Consider the following 18,647-nt stretch of genomic DNA (forward strand, 5'->3'; position numbering starts at 1 on the left):
TGTCTTTGCTCTTCAGGTTTTGAAGCGTTCATTAGCCGCAAAGGGCTGTAAAATACAACTCGTTTACTAAGATCCCGAAGCGGGGCGGGAAAAGGGGAATGCCCTGGAATGGCATCTGGGGAGGCGGGGGAGAGACGCGGAAGAGCCGGAGGGGGGAAGGCGGGGGCGGGGAGGGGCGCAGGCGAGAGCTTGCAGGGGGGAGCCCCCGCTGCAGCCCACCGGAGGCTTGTTGGGGGCCCCCTGCAGCGCCGCGCCCGCGGGTGTTGAGATAGTTACTGACCCACTGGAGAACTTTGTTCTGCCCGGGAAAGCCTGAACTTGTTTGCGCTACATTTGTCCCTGCCAAGTCCCTTTCAGTGTTGGAATGGGTGGTCTGGCTTCAGTTGCTTTTCAAGGCGAGGGGAAGCCAAGTTTGGCACAGGTCAAGAGGCTTCTCCACAACGACGAGGAGGACATTTAACTCCTCATACAAGTCGTCCGCCTCCTTTCCCTAAGGATCCTTTTAACAGTCCTGCTTTTTTTTTAAGTTTGTAAATATGCTTCAGTCTCCCACCAACCGGCTCCGAGATGATCAATACATTAGGCCAGTTATTCTCAAAGTGTGGTGCCAGGACAAACTTGTGAGATATGCAGATTCTCAAGCCCCACCTCAGATCTGCGGAATCAGAAACCAGGGGCTGGCCCAACAACCTGTGACTTAAGCTCTGTAGGTGATTTAGGTGAACGTTCAAGTTCAGGGACCACTGCATCAGGGCAGCCTCCTTCCCTGTCAACCAAGATATACCATGTTCTTGGCTGGGAGACTCAACGTCACAAAGATAACATCTCTCCTTAAATCGGCTGTCTCAAGTTAACATGGTTTTTCTAAGAATATCAAAAAGAGCTTTTTAGAATTCAAACTGGACAATAGAATTCTGAAGTTTAAATGGAAGAGAAACAAGCAGAAATACTCAGGGAAATTCTTTTTTTAAAAGAAAGAGCAATAAGGAAGGACTAATTCTATGAAATAGTAATTATATTAATTAAAATAGTAAGATATCATGTATGAATCAACAGTAATAAATGGCACAAGAATTCAGAAATATACCAAAATAATAAGGAAATGTAATATATTAGAAAGAGGATCTTGAACCAATAATTCTAATGAACAGTTTTGAATAGGTAAGTGTCTAGGGAAAAATAATGGTCAGTGAATATCATGCCCTTTACATAAGGGTAAATTCCAAATCAATCAAAGATTTAAATAGTAAAGAGGAACATAAAAGTTCTTGTAGACACATTAAACAATTATTTTATTATCTTGGTGTGTATGTGAAAAAAGCTGTTCTATGATATAAACTCACAAGTCCTGAGAGAAAATATCAATGAATTTGACTATATAAATCGAATGATATCTGCCTAAGTGAAGTCCAAACACAAATAACAAATTTGGGGCAATATTTGCAACTCGCATTGCGTTAAAAATCCTCCATTTTAAGTTCATGCTTTGGTGGTTAGCATCCTTCTCGTTGCCCTAATTGTGAACTCACACCCCAAAACAGCTGAAACCCCTTGATAACAAACCCAACTGCTGGACTCTAACTTCCCCTTCCTCTCTTCCCTTCTCCCTCACCCCTAACCTTCCGTTCCCACCTCTCTTGGTTTGCTTTCCGTGGACCCCACGCAAGATCCAGTAAAGACTTTGGCCCACAGGTCCTCCTGTCTCTACTCCCCACCTGTGAAACCGAGCACCCTGCTGGTTATGCCCCTCTGTGGCCCTCTGCTGCACAACATGACCCCCCTCTTTGGGACTGTGAGTATAATAAACTTCTTCCTTTCAAGCCTGCTTCTCTTCTCCTGTGGCTGCAGCAACTTCACCAAACCATACCCAACATCTACATTCGTAGAACACACATATATACAAAAGGCTAATTTCCCTAATATTTACAGAACTACAAACCAACAAGAAATAAGCCAACAACCCAATAAAAATAGCAAACATATATAGAACAGAAAATACTCGTTTCTGTTGCTCATAAAGATACTCAACATTCAAGATTGCTATTAATGAAAGCAATGCAATTTAAAACAACACTGAAATAACACTTTTGACCTTTTTAAAATCCATTTAGAAATTTATCCCATTATTCCTACACATGTGTGAAATTAAACATATTCAAGGTTATTCATGGAGCATTTTTCATTAAGTAAAAGACTGGAAACCTCTCTAAATGTCCACCATTTGGGGGAGTAACTAAATATACAACTAAATATACAACTACACAATGAAATATGGTTCAGCTACCTGTAAAAAAGAATGAGGAAGCTCCTGATATTCCAATATGGTGTGACTGAAAAGAAATGGTTTAATATTTTGCAGCTCCTCCCACCAGGAGGTGGAGCTTATTTGTCCACCGGTCTGTATACAAGATTGGCTCTGTGACTTGCTTGGGCCAATGCTGGTGCCTTAGCAAACCTGAGGCAAGCGCAGGCTTGAAAAATGCTTGCACACTGGGGCTTAAATTTGGAATCCTGAGACCATGATCTGAAGACCCTCAAGCTAGTCTGCTGGAGAGATCACAAGGAGAAAAAGATCCATCCCCGCTCTTCTAGTCCATTCAGCTGTGCCCCAGACAAGTGATTGAGCCATCCTATACCAACCAGCCCCAAATGAGATGGCCCAGAACAGAAAAACTTCCAACTCACAGAAGCCCTAAAAAGTAATAAATTATTGTTATTTTAAGTCAATAAGTTTGAGATGGCTTGTTATATAGCAAAAGCTAACTTACATTCACTGAGACATAAATCAAGTGAAGATTCCAAAGGAACAGTCTTATAATGTGCAATCATTTGTATCAAAAGGGTAATGGTGGTTGCAAGAGATTGACAATTTTACTTGTATATACGTAAATATCTCTGGAGTGATACACAAGAAATCCAAATTCCCCTATTGAAAGGGCCCATTAAGTGCCCAGTATAGTGGATAAAAATAGATGAAACCGTTTCAAAACAGTAGGGACAAAGAGGAGAGATCCTGTAAGCTTTTGGGAAGGGAGGTGAGAGAACAGTTTAATGTAAATAGTCAAGAATCAGAATGGCATCTGCCTTCTCTACAGTGCCGATGCGCTCCATTATATAACCATCAGGGACAAACCTGTGATCAAACAAAGTTGGATTTTTGGCTTATTGCAACAAGAGAGACAACATACACCGTGGGGAACTGTGGGGGCAATTCTACCTTTGGAAATCTTAATAATTTTTATTCAGAAAGTGGGAGGAGTGGAACAGAGCCAAATATGAAATTGGTAAAGAAGCAACAGTTACTACTAGTGGTTGGGAAAGGAACGGGAAGTTTGGTCATTTTTTTGTGGTTTGGACTGTGTTCCGTTCATGCTCAGACATGATCATTGTAGGAATGCTGGCCATACTGACTCCATTTTTGGCCAGCATTTTGACTTGTCCACTTGGTGCTCATTCTAGTGTTATGTTCTTCAGAAGCTGCCCTTCACCCCAAAGATTACTGTACATGTCTTGTGATCCCAGAGGAGACAAGAGCACCAAGAGTTAGTTCTGTTATGGCCTACAGCAGGTCCATTAAGATACAAACTTCAATAACATAGTTTTGGCCTCCTGATGCACAGATGGCACCAAGAGGTCTGTTAATGTTAGCTATTAATCACATTTGCGTGTACACTTGGATCTCACTGTTATGCTCTCCCTCAGGTCCCATCTCCTTATAGGATCTGTGAGTGAAGGTCTGGATTTTTGTGGAGAAGAGCTGAGCAGCTGACTGGATCATGGGCCAATCCTTCCCGCCAGTAAGTTACCCAATATAAAAACTCAGTGTCAACTGTTGTCTGATTTGTTTTTCCATCTCAAAGTGCCTTCTCAGTTCAGGGGATGTTTGACAGTTCTCTGCCTTCAGACAATCATGAAGTAGTTTTTTTTTTTTTTTTTTTCCCTTTGCTTCATCATGATTAGTGGTTTTGTCTGATATTGGTGTTCTGAGAAATTTTTTAGTTTTAACTGGAGAACATCACAGCCCAGGTGTTTGAGTCAGGCCAGTTCTAAGCTGACAGCAGTGAAGAGCTATTTTTTCTTTCTTAACAGCAACTCTAGAAAATAGAAAACAACGAAGCAATGCCTTGAAAAATCTGAGGGAAAATGATTTCAACCTAAAATTCTCTATTTATGGGGCACCTGGGTGGCTCAGTCATTGAGCGTCTGCCTTTGGCTCAGGTCATGATCCCAGGGTCCTAGGATCAAGCCCCGCATTGGGCTCCCTGCTCAGTGGGAAGCCTGCTTCTCCCTCTCCCACTTCCCCCTGCTTGTGTTCCTTCTCTGGCTGTGTCTCTCTCTGTCAAAAAAATAAATAAAATCTTAAAAAAATAAAATAAAATTCTCTATTTAGCAAAATATCAATTAATGGATATGGATATAATACATTTTCAGACATACAATGTCTCAAAGAGTTTAGTTCTTAAGCAATTCTCTACAGAAGTTATTGGAGGATATACACCATTAACAGGAAGGAAGGAAGGAAGAAAGAAGACCACTTGTAACGCATGAAGCAGAGGACCTAACAAAAGAAAGAGGCAATGGAAACCCCAAGATGATGGTGAAGTAAAGGGAGGTATTATGATGATAGCTGTGGGGAAGGCCTATCGATCAAGTGGTCCAGACTGGAGGAGATAGGAGTGTGCCAGGAGAGATTTCCTTGAAAACAAAAACAAAAACAAATGAAACAAAACTGTGTGTTTCAATGTGTTGAGGGGAGATTTACAGAACTAGAAAGAAACCGGTTATGATTTAGTAATAAATGCATGGAAAACTAAGCAAATGGAAAAATAAGGTAATTGTTAAAGCCAGGAGAAAATGTTCCACAAAAATTGATCACATTAAATTATGTGATTTAAAATAATAATCATTGATCTCATCAGAATTATGATGTAAGTATATAGATGTATTAGAGTTCTCCAGAGAAATGGAACCAACAGAAAATATATAAATATATATACATACCTAGGAGATATATATGTGTGTATATAAAATCTCTATGCCTATATCTATATATCTATATTTATCTATTGAGAAAGAGAGAAATTTTTGTTTTAAGGAATTAACATGATTGTGGAGGCTGATAAATCCAAAATCTTCAGGATAGGCCAGCAGGCTGGAGACCCAGGGAAGAGTTGATATTGTAGCTCTAACCTTGAGGCAGGGTCTGGAGGCAGAATTCCTCCCTCCTTGGGGGACCTTGGTCTTTTTCCCCTAAGGCCTTTGATTGATTAGATGAGACCCAATCTTATTATGGAGAGTAATCCCTTTTACTCAAAGTCTCCTTATTTACATGTTAATCTCATCTAAAAAATACCTTCACAAGAACATTTAGACTGATGTTTGACCAAATATCTGGGTACCACGGCCTAGCCAAGTTGACACATAAAATTAACCCTCACAATTGGGAAGACAGGGAAGTGGGACGTGTGTTTGCACACGTGTGCACACACAGTGGTAACTGTAGAGGGAGTAGGTAGGCGAGAGAGAAAGTGCCTAAAACTAGGAAATGAAGAATTAACAGTATCTGTTTTCAGAGATGGAAATAACCAATCACTGAATAAAAGAACTTAAAGTCAACGAGCTGAACAGAGATGTGGTGACCTCCCTGAGGCTTTGGTGGCAAATTCTCTGAGGCTCTCTGAAGGCCAGCCCTGCTGAGGGTTAGGGGGACTTCCTGGGACTTCCCAGCTCAGGCTTCCTGGGCCCCACGCGGGAAAAGATGGTGTGGTATCCCAGCAGTAGCAACAGTGGAGACCCATGACTAGGCCTGACAGGGCAAGGGGAGACAGATGTTTCTGGAACCTGGAGAAGTGACAGTTGTAGCCCAGGCTGCAGTCCAGTCCACCAGACAACAGCTGTGGCTTTGAGGCATAGCAAAGAACGCAGTCACTGTCAGCCTGCAGGAAAGAGCTCCCCTGGCCTCCTATTCTTCCCACCCTGCCAGCCCTATTCAATGCATCCCATGGGCTGTAGCCAACAGGAGGCCAGGGGGCAGAGGCGCTTTTGTGCAGTTCAAAAAGATTAACTCTCTGGAGCAGATAGTAAAGCGGATAATGGTGAGAAGGGATCTGGAGCGACAGATGCAGAATACCAAGCAAAGATGGCCTTTCATTCTTGAGGTTTGTAAACAAGTTAATAGACTTTAGTTCTTAGAGCAGTTTTAGGTTTACAGAAAAACAGAACAGAAAGTACGCCCTCTCCTCCACCCCCACTGTCTCCCCTATTATTAATCCCCTGCATTGGTGTGGGACGTTTGTTACAACTGAGCCAGCACTGATACATTATGATTAACTGAAGTCCCTAGTTTCCAGTAGGATTCATGCTTTGTGTGGTACCGTTCTGTTTCTGAGATTTTCATTGTAAAATAATTTCATCATTAGCTGCATTTTGGTGTCAAATAAGTTTTTCAAAAAGATTTTGTATTTCCTGAATTATCTCACTGACTTGAGCATATCGGCTTGTTGTCTTTAGACCTGTGTGATGTCTGAACTGGAGCTGCGTAAGTATTTGGTTCAATCTTTCTTTCCCTTAGATCATTATAGACCCTAGGTTAAATTTTCCTCCCATCTTTATCAGAACCCCATTTTCTTATCAGAGCTCTCAATTTCATTAAAACAAAGTTCTATAACTGATGTATGTTTTTCATACCATAGCTGGATTCTCTTTTCCATAAAAATACTGGTAATGTGACTAGAATCTTGAAAAGCAGGAATTTTTTTTAAGATTTTTTTTTTTTTGGAGGGGGGGTATTAGTATCTGTGAGCTTCCAGCTCAGAGCAGACAAGCAGATCAGGGAAGGAAGAAAGGAAAGAAAATCCTGTGGAACTTCTGGATCATGATGCTTTAAGAATTTCCCAGAGTATGTGGCTTGCCCACGTTGTCAGGGGACTGGACTGGGGGTTAATAGCCTGCCCTGTGGCTTCAGCAGACTATAGGCAAGTCTAAGTTATAGCACAAGAAGATAGCCTGGTTCATCTGAGGTTTTTAATCTATACTTATAAAGGAGGTAGTTACTTTGTTCTAAAAGTAAATAAGCCATGCTTGTTGACTTTATTGAAAAATACAATTGTTTTGCTTTATTAAAAATAAAATTGTTTATTATAAATAATCAGGTTAGTATCTTGCCTTTGGGAACTTGGAGCTTGAGCAGAGGAAATTAAGAATTTTTTTCATGTATCTTTCTATAAACCCTTCATTTTCTGTTGTCTCTCACACACACACACACACACAAATACACACACAATTCCTCTAGGAGGAAAAGATCAAAGAACTACAGGACAAGTCCTGCTCCTACCTGCAAGTGATTGTTCTCAAGTCTGCAATCTGGTCACTTTATATAAAGGGCATTTTAAACACTCAGGAAATGCCTCTTTATGTTACCACCTGTTGTGGACTGAATGTGTCCCTCCCAAATTCATATGCTGAAGCCCTGACCCCCAGTGTGATGGTATTAGGAGGTGAAGCCTTTAGGAGGTAAATAGGTTTAGATGAGGTCATGAGGGTGGCACCCCATGATGGGACCTTATAGAAATACAGGGGCACCTGGGTGGCTCAGTTGGTTAAGCGACTGCCTTCGGCTCAGGTCATGATCCTGGAGTCCCTGGATCGAGTCCTGCATCGGGCTCCCTGCTCGGTGGGGAGCCTGCTTCTCCCTCTGACCCTCCCCCCTCTCATGTGCTCTCTGTCTCTCTCATTCTCTCTGTCTCAAATAAATAAATAAATAAAATCTTAAAAAAAAAAAAAAAGAAATATGAAGGTCACCAGATCCTCCTCTCTCTGCCCTCTGAAGACACACTGAGAAGGCAGTCACCTGCAAGCCAGGAAGGGGCCTCACCAAGAGCTGAGTGGGTCACCACCTTGATTTTTGACTTTTCAGTCTCCAGAACTGTGAGAAATAAATGCGTGTTGTTTAAGTCACCGAATCTATGGCATTTTGTTATAGCAGCCTCAGCGAGGACACCACCCAAAACCTCTGAAAAGATCAAAATAAGACTTTAGAAATCTGTTTGAGAATGCCTCCCCATTTCTGTTTTCTATAAGATTCCTCTAGCTACTTGTTCACCTCAGCTCACCAGACAAGGTTTTATAACAAGTGTCACATATACCAGCATAGAGGGAACAATTCCACAAGATCAACAGAATAGCCACCATTACTAAGTTCCCCCAAATCAAGTCCTGAGAATGCAGTCTCTCCTCTTGCTGCCGTAAGAAAAAAAATTAAAAGATCCATCATCTGAAGTCGCAATCTGATGAAAATTTTAAATATCTCTCCTTTCCAATTTTTATTTGGCTCAGGACCACCCACGAAGGTCCCACCCACTCTGAAGGGCGAGTTCTTGGTTCTTCTTCAGCAGCAGAAGCCTGGGCTCTCTGCCACAGGAACACTGGGACCTGTAGCTCTACAGTCCTATGAATCCAACAGTGTGAACCACTTCCCCAGGATCCCCAGGGGCCAAGAGAACAAAGGAGACTGTGGGAGCACCAGCCCCTCACCGGCAAAACTCAGCAATGTGTGAGACCAACAAGCAATAACATTCCCCAAGCAAAAGTGATGGATTTGTACTGCTAGTAAATGTCAGTTTGGGTTGCCAAGAAAAGAGCGTTCTCTTAGAATGTGGGGATATGACTAGGTACAGCTTCTTTGGAGGGCCATCAGTCAGGAATTAGCAAAATTAGCAATGACAAATACTTTCATTAGGAAAGTCCACTTCCAGGAATCTCTTTTAGGGAAATCCATGTGTAAGCGATAAGGATATTTGTATAAGGATGTTCTCTGAACAAGCATTTATAACAGTAAACATTAGAATCAATGTCGTGTCACAATTAAGGAATGTTTGTATATACAATAACCCATCCATACCATGAAAAGATATGCATTTATTTAAGAGGATGAAGTAAATAACAGAAATGGTGATGAGACATCCCTGAAAAGAGTTATAGTAGCTAATGTTTAATAAACATTTATTAAGTGGTCAAATGGTTTATGTGCATATCTCATTAACATTTAAATTAATCCATGAGGGAAGTACTCCTATTTGCCCCCTCTTATAGACAAAGAAATTGAGGCACAGAAAATTCATAATTTGTTTAAGCCACATGGTGGGAGAACCAAAATTTCCACCCGGGACTAGAGGCTTCACCCCAAGTGAAGAAGGGTTTTGTTGTTCTCAATTTTGGGGATTTCTTAGTTTCCAGGATGTGCAGTTGTAAAAACCCAGCTTCGGGAAGTGAGGGGCTCTGCAGTGTCTCTGGGATAAGTAAGGCCCAGACGCGGGCTATTGAAAAAAATACCTTTGCTGAAAAAATCCTTCTTTTAGGCACTTTTATGCAACTTGAGTCTTCCAGCAGCATACTTGGGCGTCTGATTTAAAGTGGACAGAAGTCCAGAGGACTCCGAGGATAAATAAGTTCACTAACAGGTAACCTAAGGTTGCAAGTAAAAGAGACCGTCCCTGGGTGGGCTCGAACCACCAACCTTTCGGTTAACAGCCGAACGCGCTAACCGATTGCGCCACAGAGACACGGAAACCGTTCTTCCTAAACTCATTTCCTGATCTCAGAAATTGCTTTTCCAACCTCTGGCTAGGGACATCTTCTCATTCTCCCACTCCGGAAACCGGAGGCGCGGGAGACACTGAGGCCACGGGTCGTGTCACTGGGCATGTCTGAACATCGATACGGGGCCAGTCACCTGGGGAACTCGGGGAGCCCAACGCCGGACCCCCCGCCTCTCCGCCTGCTCCTCGCCGCCTCCAGAGCCGCCTGGCTCCAGGGGTCGCCCGCAGCCTCTGGCGCTGAAGTCATCCACCTTCCCATTCTTAGCTCCGACTGACTCGTGGCTCTCACAGCGAGTCCCCGCAGGACCAGGGGCGCGCGTGAGAAGGGCGCTACCCCCCACTGACCCCCCTCGCTGCAACGCGGCAGGGCCGGGCGTGGCTCGCGATGCACGCCGCGCCCCAGAGCGGGGCCGGGCACCTAGTAGGCACTCCCTAAATGCTTGGTGAAGGATCCATTCCGCCGTGGGGGCCGAGGGGAGCCAAGAATTCCAGTGTGGGCTTTTCAACTTTTAGTCCTACGAGGGGCTCGGGAGAGGGAAGACGGCAAAGGTTTCTCCGAGGCGGACGCGCGTTTGTTTCCAGAGCTGACCGAGAGCGCGGCGAAGACCCCGACTCTGGACTCGAGCGCACTAGGACGCAACTGAGCTCCGCACCCTGGCGAGCCACGCAGCCTCAGTCCGACTTCGGCGGTCCGGGGCTGCGGTGTCCAGGGCTGAACCGCGGAAGCCGGAGACGAGAAGGAAGCGAGGGCGCGTGGGGCAGCCTGGTGAGGCGCCGGGGAGAGGGCGCGAGCACTCCAGCCGCTAAACAAAAAGGCGCAGAAAACTGAAAATGCCGATTTTCCTTAATTTCAATCACCCGCCACTTGCCGTCTCTTGTGTGCGGTTGGTGCTCTGACTCCGAAAAGACAGATATTCCTCTTTTAAATGCTTAGTTTAAAGACGGCAGCGCCGTGAGATGTCACCCTTTGGATCTGGCGACTTCCCGAACGCGGGCCTCGGAGCTGCTGGGGGGCCCACAGTCCCTGCTCCCGGGAGGAAGGGAGGAAACGCTGCAAGCCGTCCGCCCCCCGCCCCCGGGGGCCCCGGCCCGGCCCCAGCCCCTCGCCCCTGGCCCGGAGCCGGCTGCGCGCTCCCCCTCCGTGCCCCTGCACCCTGCAGCGGAATGTGGACGAATGTGACCAACCGTCTGTACTTCAAGGAGGTGCACGGTAGGCAACGGTAGGAGAGGCTGATAAAAAATTCCAAAGAACAGGGTGTCCGAGTGAATTTACTATTATTACTGGAGTAAAGTGAGTAATGCTTGTATTGAGTAAGACGATGACAGCTGTCGCTTTAATCCCACATGAACGGGGCTGAAAGTTCCCTGTAGCTTTGTAGCCATTTGCGGGCGACCTGCAAGCATGCACTAGGGTATTTTTTTTTTCTTTATAAACGTAGCTCATAACACTGTATTTATTAATTTGTGTGCTCCTTTGAGTCTCAGTCCCCAACAGCCCCCAAAGAAGAGGCGGAGAACACGCGGGGCTGGGGCACAGAAAGTGCACTTGGCGTCACGTCAACTTTCATCCGTGCCTTTAAAGAACTTGGAGAAAAGCGCCCACGATTGTCGTGGAGGGTTGGAAAATTCCAGTAACAGGGCCAAGGAGGTGAGGATCCGTGGTAAGTCTCGGTGGGACCTATTGGGATGGATTGAAAACCTCTTTATCCTGGACGTCCTTTCCATGGAAGTCTGGGGTTCAGTCTGGGGGCAAACTAGCACCGGGAGAGGCCCTTCTAAAAGGCCGGGGGGTGGGTGAGGGTGCTGGATTGCTCCCTCAGCCGGACCCCGTCTCCACGCAGCACTATTCTATCCACTACGCTGGTCCCTCCTTGAGCTCAGAAGTAGGAAGATCCTAGGCTGGGATTGTGATTTAGTGCCAATCAGCGGTGGGCAGGAGGAAATTCATTAAACTCTCTACAAACCTATTTCCTGGTCAGCAACACGCCAAGGTCTTGGCTCAGGTATTTTACATTTGGGCAACGATTCCAAGCGGCTAGGAGGAAAAGAAGTGCATCTACTTCTCGTCGTCTTGCTAGCTCAGTTTGTAGCACTCTCGACTTCTAATTTTAAGGTCTTGAGCATCGCCCAGCGTCCTGTGCATTTTATTTGATTGTTTTCGGATTGGGCACCCGCGGTGGCCGGTACCGTGCGGATCCCCGAGGTGGCCACGAGGGGGCGCGCGGTCCCTTCCCTTGGATCTCGGCTCCCAGGGACCACTACTTTTTTTCAGTTTGGATGGTAAAGGGTAATGAAGTCCAGTTGATTCACTTTCTCTGAGACTGGCACAACCCAAGATTCTTATTCTTTACCACCCCAACTCTAGGTTCGTCTTGAGTCGGCGCATGGAAGGTTGGTTGCATAAGCTCAGCTGCCCAGCTCAGAGGCTACCTCATTCCCTCTGCTATCAAACTATGGGAAAAGGCACAAAGACAACTGGATTTGAAAGTGACTGATTTCGCTTGTGATTTTAAATGTTCTGTTCTACGCATTAAAAGCCTTATTCCTGGGGCGCTTGGGTGGCTCAGGTGATTAAGCCTGGGACTCTTGATTTCAGCTCAGGTCATGATCTCAGGGTGGTGAGATTGAGCCTGGTGTGGGGCTCTGGGCTCAGCCAGGAGTCTGCTTAACATTCTTTCTCTCTCTGCCCCCCCAAAATAAATAAATCTTTAAAAGCCTTATTCCAAGAAGCATGTGCAGGTTTCAGCAGATCAAAAAAGGAGTCCTCTGTAGAAAAAAGGTTTAAAATCTGTGTGCTTGGGAGAAAAGACCTGGTGCACCCAGGAGCGAGGGTGGGGAAGAGAATGGGAAGGAAGATTCAGAACTAAGAGCTACAGAATTGGGGAAGAAAAGAAAAGAGATACATTCCAGGGACTGGTCCCCACTAAGGACAGCTTGTCTTTCTGGGCCTCCCCTCCCAATCTTTGTCTTTCAAAGCAGCCTCTCACTCTTCCACTCATCTGATTCTGGGAATTCTGGCATTTTCTACTAGGTCTACTAGGCCTACACAACATTCCTTCTACCAGGACCAGGCACCTTACAGTTGTCCTTTTGCTAATCTTCTCTTTTTAGTCCTAGGAGAATCTATTAGGTAAGGCAAAACTTTACCTCTACTGTCTTAGGGACTCCAAATGGGCCTGAGAATTAAGTTGACATAAGACAGATTAATAGGAGAAAAGCCCATTCATTGTTACACGAACATGGAAAGTCCAATAGGAAAATGAAAATCCAAAGAAGTGGGTAGGCCTAAGTGTTTTTATACTAGGTTGAACAAAGGGAGGCAATTGTGAAAAAGCAAAATATATGGGAAGATTAAAGGAAGATATAAGTTTTTTTAAAAGGTCTGTACCGATTTCTCTGGGCCCTGACTTCCTGTCTCATGTGACAAGGATGTTTCTTTCCTCCTGGTATAGGAAGTTTTATCTCCTGCTTTCAGGAAGGAAAGTGGAGGTCAGAGCACTCTTCTTGCACCTGCGGTTTTCCACATGCCTTTAGCTCAAAACAATCCTTATGTCAAAGTGGCATATTTTGGGGTGGCATATCCTGCCACTCTTCAAGTTCAAGCATGGGAATATGCCCAGAGAAAAGGATACTTAGCTCAGATCTCCTTGTGGTGCATGCTGAAAGTGAGTCCATCATTCTTAGTATTTGTTAAAGTAAAAACAAAACCCTTCGGCTAGGTCATTTATAAATGTGGAAAACAGCATTCAAATTATTTAGAAATCAGTAATCTAGGGAACTCTGGGTGGCTCAGTCCGTTAAGCGTCTGCCTTTGGCTCAGGTCATGATCCCAGGGCTTGCTCATCAGGAGCCTGCTTCTCCTTCTGCCTGCTGTGTGGCACTCTCTCTCTCTGACAAATAAATAACAAAACCTTTATAAATAAATAAATAAAACAAGGATTTAAAAAATAGAAATCAGTAATCTATGTAAAATCCTTCATTTTATCTTCTTAAAAAAGTTTTTGAAAGCACTTTATTTTTTTTAAAGTTTGTTCTTTTTTAAAATAACCTCTACACCCAACATGGGGCTTGAACTCACAACTTCAAGATCATGAGTCACATGCTCTAATGAGTGAGCCAGCCAGGCAACCCTAAAATCCTTCATTTTATTTTTATGTTAAGATTTTATTTGTAAGTAATCTCTACACCCAATTTGGGGCTCAAACTTACAACCCCGAGATCAAGAGTCTCATGTTCCATCAACTGAGCCAGCCATTTTAGGCACCTTTGCCTTAAAGGCACTGGCAAGAATTCAGGTCTTCTACCCACAACTATAACATAGTAATACCACCAGATTAGTCTTGCTTTAAACAACCACAAAAATGGACAAAATATGTGAAGCACCTGTTTACAGACACTGGACAGAGGTAGTGCAAGACTGTGATTCCCTGAGAGAGGACTGAGGAAATGATCTGATGGTATAGCAAGCTGGAATCCCAGCAGAATATGGTGTTCACACTGAGCTGTGAAGGCAGAGATCAAAATTAGGGGTGCTGAAGCAATGGGAATCTTCAGAGCAGAGCATCAGAAAGGAGAAAAGAGTTTAGATGCCAGTTTTCAGAGGTCCACATTGGGTCCCCTGCAGGTCATTTGCTGAGTGTAGAGCTGCTCATGCGCAGAGAGCTACTATCCAGTCTGGCTTACCAGATGACAGATGCTACAAGATGGAAAACAACAGATCCTAGAGATCAGTGCTGGCAACATTGGGATTCAGGCCTTGTTAACAACTCTACCACTCTGAGCATTCAGCTGATACTCCAGAAATGCTCTGTTTTAGGTGTGAAAACCACACCTTAGTGTAAGGCTTACTCTTGACCCTCCCTGACAAATATTAAAACCAAGCCCTGATAAGATTAACAGAGGAATCAGGTTTCCAGGTTGAGTCACACCAAGTTAGAGAGCTTTGGGAAACACCTTGGACTTTCCAAAGATCCACCTAAACAAAACATAAATCCAGTGCTACACAAATTCGAGGTCATGGGTTAGTAATCAAATTGCTTAGTAGAACAAATATTGACACTCTTTGGAGGAAGATATCAGAATCTGGAGTCTCTACAATATCATTCAAAGTGTGTTATAAACAATAAAAAGTACTAGACATACAAAGAAAAAAATTAGGCCCATTTAATTCATACTTAAGAAAAAAACAGCAGTCAAGAGAAACCAACTCCCAGGATATTAATTTTAGCAGAATTCAAAATACATATATATGCATACATATATATGTATATTTTATATAATTATTTATACAAATAATATACAATTCCTTTATACAAAGGAATATACAATGTCATTGAGTGTCCTGTTTTTGTTTTTTTTTTAAGATTTATTTATTTATTTTGAGAAAGAGAGAGTACCAACGGGAGGGATAGAGGGAGAGGGAGAGAGATTCTCAAGCAGACTCCGTGCTGAGCTCCAAGCCCTATGCAGGGCTCAATTTAACAACCCTGAGATCACGACCCGAGCCGAAACCAAGAGTTGGACGCTTAACTGACTGCGCCACCCAGGTGCCCCTGTTCTGTGTTCTAATAGAGAATCTCACACACAAAAAATGAAAATCATAAAAAAGAATCAAATGGGAATTCTAAGGGACACCTGGGTGGCTCAGTGGGTAGAGCATCTGCCTTCAGCTCCGGTCATGATCCCAGGGTCCTGAGATGGAGCATCTCATTGGGCTCCCTTCTTAGGGGGGAGCCTGCTTGTCCCTCTTCCTCTGCCTCTCCCCTCCCTCCTGCTCTCTCTCAAATAAATACAATTAAAAAAAAAAAAGGAATTCTAGGACTGCCCAATGGGCCCACAAATGGAGATTCAGAATATGTAGAATATGTATACATGGTTTCAGCAACATGAGTTCCATTCACCATGGCTAACCTGGCTACAACCACTACTGAGTGCCCAAAAGCCAATAGCAAAGAACAACTCAGCCTATGATACAATACCAGTTCCCCGTTGGCAAGAAGGGAAGATATCAGTCAGCCACAGGATGGCAGGCTGATCACACAGGACCTTTGCATCATGGGTGGGGCGGGGTGGGGGGTCCACAGTCTTATTCTCATTGGAATAGATACTTTTATTATGGTTTTGCCTTCTCTGCCTACAATGGTTTTGCTAAAACAACCATCTGTGTGTATTTCTGGAATGCCTCTTCTATTTCATGGAATTCCATACAGCACTGCTTCTGGCCAAGAACTCATTTGACAGTTGCCCTGGGCTCATGCTCATTCATTGGTTTTACTCTGAAGCAGCTAACCTGATGGGGCAGTAGAACGTGTTTTTGAACATTCAGTTTCAGTGCGAGAGGGATGACAATGCCTTGAGGAGCTGGACAAATTTCACAGGATTGCATATACTCTAAATTAGCAACCAATAGATGGTGTTGTTTCTCGAAGGTTTGGGAACCAAGTGGTAGACATGGGAGTGGCTCCTCTCATTATTCACCCCTAGGGATATGCTAGTGAACATTTTGCTTCCCACCCACCTCTGTAACTTTGGGATCTGTTGATCCAGAAGTCTTAGTTCCCAAGAGAGAAGTGCTTTCAGCAACAGGTGCAATAATGGCTGTATTAAAGTGGGCATGCCACCTGGCCATTTGGGGATCCTCAGGACAGGGTATCAACAGGTAAAGAAGGTTACTTTCCTGAGTGGGATGACTGATCCTGACCACAAGGGAAAACTGGGCTGCTACTACACAATGGAAGTAAGGAGGAATATTTGAGAAATGCAAGAAAGCCTCAGAAGACCCTTTGGAACTCATTGCACTCTGATTAAAAGTCAATGGAAGACTGCAACAATCCAGTACAGGCAAGACAGAGAATGGTCCAGACTTTGGGAATGAAGGTTTATGGAACTCCACCAGGCAAGATACCTGCTAACATTGAGGCTGGTGCTTGCTGGGGGCAAAGGGAACATGGAATGAGTAGTGAAGAAGACAGTTATAAAACCAGTACAGTTGCAGAAGTAAGGGCTGTAATAAATATGGGTATTTCTTCCTTATTTTGATATGAATATTTTTGTGTACGTATTAACCAATATTTTTATCTTTCCTCTTCCAACCCACTACCAGCTAACTAACATAAGATGTGTTGATAGTAGTCAACTTTTAATCGAAGAAAAGGAGGAATGAATGTGATTCAACTGGAAGAGGAATGAACATCAAAGACAAGGGATTTTATTCTTTTGGGGGAAAGGGCTAGCATGTTTTCATTGTTTGAAGAAAGCATGATTTTCCTATTGCTTTATTTGAAAGTCAAGAATTTTTTTTTAAGATTTTATTTATTTATTTGAGAGAGAGAGAGAGAAACAGCATGAGAGGGGAGAGGGTCAGAGGGAGAAGCAGGCTCCCCGCCTAGCTGGGAGCCCGATGTGGGACTTGAACCCAGGACTCTGGGATCATGACCTGATCTGAAGGCAATCGCTCAACCAGCTGAGCCACCCAGGCGACCATGAATGGTTTTTAAAAAGGAGCAGGAGGAATACCACACAGGCACCAAGTCCATAAGAGGTGGACTGTGGTGAATTTGTCAGTTTTCATTCCTAAACTGGAAGCACATTTCCCAGAATTCCCATCCCTGCATAGTTCTGTGTTAGCTTGACACATGGATTTGGAAGGTGGAAATATAAATGGATGCCATATTCTTTTAGACCCTGAGAAGGGCAGCGGGTGTCACCAGCACACACATACAATTTATCAGTTGGTTTATGTTGTGGGCATGTGGCAAGCAGGCAGGCTTGCAGCAACAACTCTTGCCCTGTATCTCTTTCTTAGGGCTTCTCTGTTCCTTGAGCCTGCTTTACTGAATTCTAACCTATGCCAACCCCTTATTACGAAGGTCCCGGGATGTTTCTAGGATATCCTTCTTAAGAAACCAAATATGGAAAGCTCTAAAGAAATGTAATTACCAGCAGATAAAACCGAACTAAAAAATCAAGACAACTCTGAAAATAAATTTTCCAGAAAGCACAGTTTTATATAACTTCCCTCTCTCGCACTAACTACACGACTTGCTACAACCAAAAAAATACTGCAAAACGTGCCAAAAAGACTAGCGAAACACTATCTCTGCAAAACTGCTTGGTTTTCTGACTACTAAAATAACCACCACTACTACTACTAAACAGACTACCTAAAAAAAAAACCTAAACGTAACGAAATCGCCAAAACCAAAAAACCCACACCACCAACACAAAGTCTTATCTCAAGATACCAAACAAAGACACCCAACAACACAAACCCATACCACACAAAACCACCCCAACGTTAAAAGTCTGCTTTTAAACAAAAGATATCAGGGGAGAGCGCGAACGCAGTCCCCCACTACCACAAATTATGCAGTCGAGTTTCCCACATTTGGGGAAATCGCAGGGGTCAGCACATCCGGAGTGCAATGGATAAGCCTCGCCCTGGGAAAACCACCTTCGTGATCATGGTATCTCCCCTGCCAGGTAAGTATGACTTGCTCCCCAGCCGCCCCACCTCACCCTCACACGCCTTCCACTGTACACACACGCTCACTTGCCTCCCCACGACCCTGAGTCTCCCTACGTCTTCCACACACGCACGACACGCAGCTTTCACCAACAGCCCCGCACTCCTTCCCGCAGCACCGGAGATCAGATTGTATTTAGGCGGCAGGGGCCGAAACGGCAGCCCCTGCGCTGCCATATTTACATAGGACACGCCCTGTGTGTGACGTCACGGGAGCCCCCCTTCCCTCCGGCCCACGCCCCGCCCCTGCCCTCGCCCTCTCCTCTCTCCTCCCTCCTCCCACGACGTCCAGCCGGCCAACCAGCGGGCGGGTGGCCGTGGGGGAAGTGACGTCTGCCTCTCCCTCTTTCCCTGGCGCCCCCACGCTGTGGCGGCGGGCGCGGGTTCTGAACCGTTGGGCTGCGGGGAGTCCGTCTGGCAGGCTGCTGACGCCTGCGTACCTTTCTTCGGATAATGCCTATCAGAGTGGAGAGTAGAAATTTAGGATTACAAAGGAAACGGGCTCCTTTCAAATCCAGTTATCTTTG

At 44.6% G+C, this 18,647-nt stretch overlaps 2 non-coding genes across 2 annotated transcripts; both read right to left on the reverse strand.

The window, feature by feature from the left end:
• Nucleotides 1–9,486: 9,486 nt before the first annotated feature.
• TRNAN-GUU (transfer RNA asparagine (anticodon GUU)) lies at nucleotides 9,487–9,560 on the reverse strand. The gene has a single exon. It is a non-coding gene; the product is annotated as a tRNA-Asn (tRNA).
• An 8,361-nt stretch (nucleotides 9,561–17,921) lies between these two features.
• On the reverse strand, nucleotides 17,922–18,085 carry LOC123860735 (U1 spliceosomal RNA). Its single transcript, XR_006794848.1, has one exon. It is a non-coding gene; the product is annotated as a U1 spliceosomal RNA (small nuclear RNA).
• Between the last annotated feature and the right edge of the window lie 562 nt (nucleotides 18,086–18,647).

This window comes from Mirounga angustirostris, unplaced genomic scaffold, assembly GCF_029215605.1.
Source record: "Mirounga angustirostris isolate CCGP_5_RB_7025 unplaced genomic scaffold, mMirAng1.0.hap1 SCAF_4, whole genome shotgun sequence".
Taxonomy (NCBI): Eukaryota; Metazoa; Chordata; class Mammalia; order Carnivora; family Phocidae; genus Mirounga; species Mirounga angustirostris.